This window comes from Aplysia californica, unplaced genomic scaffold, assembly GCF_000002075.1.
Source record: "Aplysia californica isolate F4 #8 unplaced genomic scaffold, AplCal3.0 scaffold00641, whole genome shotgun sequence".
In the NCBI taxonomy this organism is placed as follows: Eukaryota; Metazoa; Mollusca; class Gastropoda; order Aplysiida; family Aplysiidae; genus Aplysia; species Aplysia californica.
The window spans coordinates 126295-134215 of record NW_004797911.1 but is presented as its reverse complement, the minus strand read 5'-3'; the positions used below and the strand labels follow the sequence as shown (position 1 = coordinate 134215).

At 43.0% G+C, this 7921-nt stretch overlaps 1 long non-coding RNA gene across 1 annotated transcript; it reads right to left on the bottom strand.

Moving 5' to 3' along the window:
• Positions 1–3294: 3294 nt before the first annotated feature.
• LOC118478517 lies at positions 3295–7498 on the bottom strand. The gene is made up of 2 exons (XR_004859100.1): positions 7410–7498; positions 3295–3968 (listed from the first exon to the last, which is right to left on the bottom strand). It is a non-coding gene; the product is annotated as an uncharacterized LOC118478517 (long non-coding RNA).
• Positions 7499–7921: the final 423 nt, after the last annotated feature.

Genomic DNA, 7921 nt, shown 5'->3' with positions numbered 1-7921 from the left:
AGAGGAAGAGAGAGCGAGAGAGAGAGCAAGAGAGAGAGCGAGAGAGAGAGAGAGCGAGAAAGAGAGAGAGAGAGCGAGGGATAGAGAGAGCGAGAGGAAGAGAGAGCGAGATAGAGAGAGCAAGAGAGAGAGCGAGCGAGCGAGCGACCGAGAGAGAGAGAGAGAGAGAGAGAGAGAGAGAGAGAGAAAGAGAGAGAGAGAGAGAGAGATTGGGAAAGGAATGACGTTTCTAATTTCTAATTTCTCCGTCCGCTTTTATACATGTACATCTTCAGCATTCCCACCCACCAGGGACCAAAAGCTTGCGTTAACTCTCTTAGTACGTGGCGGGCGCGCATGTCCCAGCAGAAGAACAGAGGCAGAGTTGAAGCAGGTTTCCAACCACCGTACACAGTTATTCAGAAACTCACATTTTCATACTTTATAGTTCGCATGTTAGTGCCCGTTTTTTAAAGTTTCAGTTAAATTAATTAAAGAAAACAACTGATTGAAAAAGGAATATATTATATGCTCCTTTTTTCCAAGTTCCCCAAAACATCCCGTCTTCATGTAGAATGATCAGAATGTGGAACGTCTAAGGGTTAACAGCCAGAGGTCTCCTCTACGGTTCCTATTATTGAGGGCGACAATAAAACAACAGAAATGAGATAAAGGCCTATGTTTTTGTTTCGTTTTAGTAACAGCCTTACGGCTCTGGAAACACCTTAAGGTCACATAAGGCCATTGTTAACTTTGACATGGTTCGTTATTTGGTGTTTATTATACAAGGGCGCTTTTATACCAGTATGTCTGTAGATAAACAGCGGTTCTTTCTGTTGTGCTTTTGATAACCCAAATGATAACGCAGTATTTTCCAATGCATGCCTACTTGTACAAAGTACCCATATTCCATATGCTGCACGTTCTGTGTTTACACATTTAATGGACACACTTTTGTCAAACTCTATTTTTTTTACTGGTTTCTTCAAAGGGTGAAAAGGCTCAGCCATCCAAATTGTGTCTTTGTCGATCAATAAAGTTTTTAAAAGTCATCGATAGTTACAAGTTAATGTGTCATCATCATCATCATCATCATCATCATCATCATCATCATCATCATCATCATCAAGGAGTCGCTCAAGAAAATATATCAGATGTTTGTGAAAAGCAAGTTGGATTATGCTGCCCCAGCGTGGCAGCCTTGGCTGAGTGAGACTAGTGCAAAGGCCCTGGACAGAATACAAAACAAAGCCCTCCGACTTGTATCAGGTCAGCTGAAAACAACACCAACAGAAGCGCTGCGCTATGAGGCCAGAACTGAGCACTACACCACCTATAAAAAAAGAACATGCCTCAAGTCTGTAGAGATGGCTAAGAGATTACCAGACAACCATCCTAGAAAGAAAGCCCTTGATCAAGCAGTCAAACCTAAAAACCGCAGGAAAAGTTGGTTTCGGATGGACACCGATCTAGCAGACCACCTCCTCCCTGAAGCAGAGAATCGATGGCCGATCAATCTGGTGAGAGCTTGTCCATGGGAGACCCATGGCGAAATCGAAATTGAACTGAGAAGAGTAAAAGGAAAAGGTGATGATCCTGTAAAGGCACGTGAAGCAGCTGAGGATATGATCAAAGAGGTTGGTGCGGGTGTGACAATTTTCACCGATGGATTGGCAGTCGCAGGATACCGCGAAGGTGGAGCAGCAGCAGTAGTGATAATAAATGACGAACCACCACGAACAGAAATTATTAAAACTAAAGGTGCATTCCTTACATCATCTTATGACGAGGAATGCCAGGCAATGATGTCTGCCGCACAATGGATTGCCGACAATTGCCACTGTAGGACCAATGTGCTGATCTTGACTGTCCCTCTGCAAGGGGCTTCTGGGCAACAGCTCGGACATGAATGATTTGCGCAGCAAGTTCAGTGAAGACAGATCCACAATAAAAATTCAGTGGATTCCAAGCCATGTTGGAATAGAAGGAAATGAGGCAGCAGACCAAGCTGCTGATGAAGCCAGAGAGATCGAAGGAGACAGACGACCAACGACATACAGAGGAGTCTTTCCAATAATCAAGAGAGAAATCAGAGACCCACCATGTAGAACTAAGTATCAGCACCTGGAAGATGTGTATTCTGGGTACTCCTATAAGCGGGAACAAAAATCTATCACATGTCGCTGGGACCAGGTTGAGCTAGCGAGACTGCGGTCGGACCATCATTGGAGTTTAAGATGGTATAAGAACTTTGTAAATGAAGAGCTCAGCCCATGTTGCCGAAGATGCGGCCATGAAAAGGAGGATATCAAACATATGTTTGAATGTTCAGGAACAATGGCAATTCGAATGGAGTTATTTGGACGAGTGGAGGTGCCGCTAAGCATATTGACAATGGAGCCGGAAAAGAGCCTCGCTCTCACTCGAAGATTTCTTCGTGAAGTCCGCCAGGCCCATTAAGGAAACGAAAAAAAATCATCATCATCATCGTTGTTATTGTTGTTGTTGTTGTTGTTGTTGCTGTTGTTGTTGTTGATATAGTATCATAATGATAACGCTGCTACTGCTAATAATGATGATAATGATGATGTAAAACATAGGAAGCTCCGAAGTAATGTTCCTACCAGAGGAACTGAAAAAACTTAATATAATATTCAGATTGCTTTCAGAAAGAAAGGCCGGAGAGAAAGATAGATAGATAGATAGATAGATAGATAGATAGATAGATAGATAGATAGATAGATAGATAGATAGATAGATAGATAGATAGAAAGACAGAGAGAGAGAAAGAGAGAGAGAGAGAGAGAGAGAGAGACACAGAGAGCGAGAGAGAGCGAGAGAGAGAGAGGTGGGGGTAGAGATAAATAGATAGGTAGGTAGATAAATAGATAGATGAATAGAGAGAGAGAGAGAGAGAGAGAGAGAGAGAGAGAGAGAGAGAGAGAGAGATGAGAGAGAGAGAGCGAGTGAGGGGGGGGGTATGTGTGTGTGTGAGACAGAGGGAGAGAGAGAGAGAGAGAACAAAAGAGAGAGATAAAGAGAGAAGACAGACAGACAGAGAGAGAGAGAGAGAGAGAGAGAGAGAGAGAGAGAGAGAGAGAGAGAGAGAGAGAGAGAGCGAGAGAGAAGGAAGAGGAGGGTGGGGGTGGTAGTGAAGGGGCAGATTCCTTGGAAAAAAATAAGAGAATGAATAAAAGAAACGTACTCACACAATAATCAATAAGCGTGCGCACAAAGAAAGACAAACAAAAATAAAACCCCCCAAAACAAAACACCCAAAACAAAACACCGCTACAAAAGACCAAACCCCCAACATAACCACAAAACAACAGTTTATTCTTTTCTCCTCAATACAAATTCATCTTCCTTTCTCTACCCCCCCCCTCTCTTTCCTTCCCATTCTAATCCTACTCCTTTCTCCCTACCGCGTTGTTCAAAAGAGGGAATCTTTTACTTTCTTTCAGTAGAGCTGGGCGAAAAATCGATTCCGGAACCGATTCCCACGATTAATGCTACGGAAGAAAAGTTCCGACTCCTTTTTACGTAAACCAATGGTTACTAATTACTTTAGTCACTAAAATCTTCTCTTTCTTTTTTTTAAAAAAGAATTTATTTTCGAAAAATAAAAGTTGATGCTCCGTAGTGTTTCGAAATTCTGAAGATGTTCGGAGCCAACCAGGTAACCACCGGAAAAAACACATCTTTCGAAAGTAAGTAATTGAGTTCGGAGTCGATTCCTACGATTCCTAGCTTTCAATAAATAATCGGGAAGCAAGCCGCCCAGCACCCTTTCAGTCACCCATCGCCCGTTTAGAAGGGTCCTCCTGGGATGAGGGTGGTGGTGATGTAGTCAGCGGCGTCGGGGAGGATGTTGCAGGCCAGCTCACAAGCTGACTCCTCGGCCGACACGTACCACGTTGTGTTCTTGCAGCAGTCCCGGCAGTTTTCCTCAGTGATCTTTCCCTGGCACTTGAGGATCTTTCCAGTCTCTGGACAAGTGGATAGGACAGTGGATTCGGTTAAAGGGAGAGGGGGAGGTGGGGCGGAGGGGGGGGGAGGGAGAGAGAAACAGAGAGAGAGAGAGAGAGGGAGAGAGAGAGAGAGAGAGAGAGAGAGAGAGAGAGAGAGAGAGAGAGAGAGAGAGAGAGAGGGGGGCAGGCGGACGACAGACAAATAGATTAGAAAGACAGATAAATTGATATATAGATAGACAGTTAGATAGATAGACAACGGTAGATAAACAAATAGAAACACAGATAGATAAACACATACAGAGATAGACATACTGATTTGCAGACACACAAACACAAACAGACGAATAATATGTAGACAGACAGAAGGATGGAGAACAAAGAGATAAGGAGAAGGAGATGGCAAACGTGGCAGTATGGGCAACTTTGTACCTCTTCTATTACTTTTGTACATTGTAATGTAGAAGTCCAACATAATTTAGCTGCAGGTTACACAAACCGTCCTATCACTATTGAGGTTTGTTTCACCAAAGAGAAGCACATCGAAGTAATAAGGGTCATAAAGTGCATGGAAGAAACAAGACAGATAGACAGAAACAACAGAGGAGAAGAAAAGACCTCCAACCACCGAGTATTAAGGACATGTGGATGTCAACAAGGGATCATGAAAATGCCAATATTATAGTGAACTTGTTTTTGAGGCTTCACGAATTAGAAATGCAGAAATCAAGAGAGAGAGCCCGACAAGCTGAGCATATCCACAGGTAGACATTCAACTTTCAAATGTTCAAAATGTGGCAAACTCTTCTCTGTCAAAACTGACGCATTGGACATAACAGTCACAGAAGCCAAAAATAATTTTTATCCCGTTTTCATCTATTTGTCTATAAATTTGTAAGATCACACAGCGCCAGATATGTACCCCCAAAAACAAAGAAAGGAAGATATAAAAAAGTTTTTTACCCCCTAGCATAAGGCTTTTGTCAGAATGAGAATAGAAGTGTAATGCTCTTGGAGTATGTATCTATATATAACTCCAAAGGTCTTGTATTTAGATTCCCGCATGTGGCAGATTGATGCATTTGATGTGAATGTACATTTTGTCAGCTTTTCTTCTCTTTTCATATTGAATTGTAATGAGAGTAATGTACAATTTAATTTTTTAAATGTATACCTGCATGTGTTTTTACGGTCCTGTACAACCAAGAAAAATTTCCCTCTGGGATAATAAAGTAATATCTTATCTTATCTTATAAGAAACGTTCTCCTCACTGGTCATCGTCAACCATCGACATCATCATCAATGCCTTTCACCCCTGGCAGGGTATAGGCCACATACAAGCTCCTTCCATTTCTCTCTATCCTGGGCCATCCTTCCTAACTCGTTCCAAGTGAGCCTCATCTCTCTCATGTCCCTTTCCACACATCTCCTCCATGTTTCCCGTGGCCTACCCCTGCCTCGTGCTCCCTGTGGGTACCATTGCAGTGACTGTCTTGTGAGGTTTCTGCTGGGCTTTCTGAAGGTGTGTCCCATCCAACGCCAATTTCTTAGTCCTATTTCTACTTCTAGATCCTTTTGTCCTGTCCTTTCCCATAGCTCTTCATTTCTTATTCTATCCTGCTACTTAATTCTTAGGATACTCCTCTTACATCTGTTGATGAAAGTCTTTACTTTATTCAGCACTGTCTTTGTTGTCTTCCAAGTTTCGCAGCCGTAGAGGAGCACAGATTTGACATTGGAGTTAAAGAGTCGAATCTTGGTGTGCAGTGAGATGCTGCTTGCTTTCCAGACATTTGATAATTGATTGAAAGCTGACCTTGCCGTGGCGATTCTTGCTTTTACATCTGCCTCAGTTCCAAATTGTTCGATGACACTTCCAAGGTAGGTTAAGGAGTCCACTTCTTCTAGGAGATCGTCTTCCACTGTCACAGCAGGGCTTGACACTTTACCTAGCTTCAATACTTTCGACTTGCCCGGGTGTATACGAAGGCCTACACTCCTTGATAGGCTGTTGAGTTCCTTGGTCTTTTATTGCATCTGATTATGTGTGTGAGAGAGCAGTGCAAGGTCGTCAGCGAAGTCCAAGTCGTCCAGCTGCTGCCAAGGGATACACTGTATTCCATTTCGCTTGCCTCTGGTGGCTTCCTTCATGATCCAGTCAGTTGCAAGTATGAAGAGAAAAGGTGAGAGCAGGCATCCTTGTCGCACTCCGGTGTGTGCCTGGAATGGTTCTGAGAGTTGTCCTTCGTGGAAGACTTGGCAGTTTGTTCCATTATAGGTGGTCTTCACAAGCTTTACGATTTTGTCAGGTATTCCGTAGTGCCGCATGAGTTTCCACAGAGTTTCCCTGTCCACGCTGTCAAATGCCTTTTTCTAATCAATGAAGTTGACCACTAGTGGTGAATTCCATTCAAGTGATTGCTCAGCAATGATGCGCAGGATAGCGATCTGGTCCACACATGATCGGTTCTTGCGGAATCCTGCCTGGTTTCCTCTGAGCTTCTCATCTGTTGCCAGCTTGATTCTCTGCCTGGTTTCCTCTGAGCTTCTCATCTGTTGCCAGCTTGATTCTCTCCAAGGAGTATCCTGTTAAAGACTTTCCCAGGTATGGACAGGAGTGTTATGCCTCTGTAGTTGTTACTCACTGGTCATCGTCAACCACCGACAGACGAGCTATTATTATATTTCTTACTGACCTGCCGACTTCACTTTAACTTGGCTTATTTATCCAGTTTTGCTCTTCCATTCAGGGAACAGAACGGTTCGACGGACAGACACCTTACATGATACAGGCACGCAGACAGACAACTAATCATGTACGTAGACAAAATACACAAAACGACAGACTGCGTCCAAGTCAAACAGACGTGTAGAAAAAACGGACAGACTGGCAGATAAACAAACAAATAAACAAACATACAGGTAGCAGCCAGACAAAGTGAGGGGGCTCTCGTGACCTAGAGGTTAAGGTGTTGGCCTATCGTTCAAAGGTCCCAGGGTTCGAATCCGAGTAGCGACCGAAAAATTTCTTCTTCAAAATTGTCTCCTTTCACCTCCTTTCCTACTCTCTAGCAACGTTCTGTTGCCTGCTTTCGTCTCCTCTTTCTGCCCCTACTCCCTCGTCTCGTTTACCCCATCCTCTGGGCTCCGGACTCTTTCTGCAGCCTTTCTACTGCTACTCCTTGGCTCCTTCTTACTGCTGTTTTTCAGCCACACCCCTAATCTTCTGGTAGGAAAGATCTACACCTAGCCTTCTCAGACAAGGCCGTAAAACACTTACAAAAAAGTGAGAGATAGACAGACAGACAAACGAGCAGGCAAACGGAGTGACAGATATGTGTTTTTACATACATACAGACAGACAGACGTATGATCACAGAGACAGACAGACAGACAGACAGACAGACAGACAGACAGACAGACAGACAGACAGACAGACAGGTAGACCAGCAACTGACCGTTGGCCAGGTCGTCAATGAGCAGTCTCTTCTGTGGAGCGGCAATGGCGCAGGCGATACAGACGACGAGGCAGACGATGAACAGCTTCATGGCGGATGAGTTCTGTGCAGGGGACACGTATGAATGAATGAATGAATGAATAAATAGATAAGTGAGTAAAAGATTTAAAAAAGAAAGAAAGAATAAATAAATAAATAAATAAATACAATTGATGAATCAGTTGATTAGTAAATAAATGAATCACCAATAAATAGATAGATTCTACATGAATGAATGAACAGACACCCAATCCTAGATAGATAGATAGATAGATAGATAGATAGATAGATAGATAGATAGATAGATAGATAGATAGATAGATAGATAGATAGATGAATGAATAAAGAAATAAATGAACGAATGAATAAAAGAAGGAAAGAATTAATCGATGAATGAATGGAGGAATGAATGAATAACTTATTTGATTATTGAGGTATTAATAATGTCTTGGGAACAGGGTGGGACGGAGTGG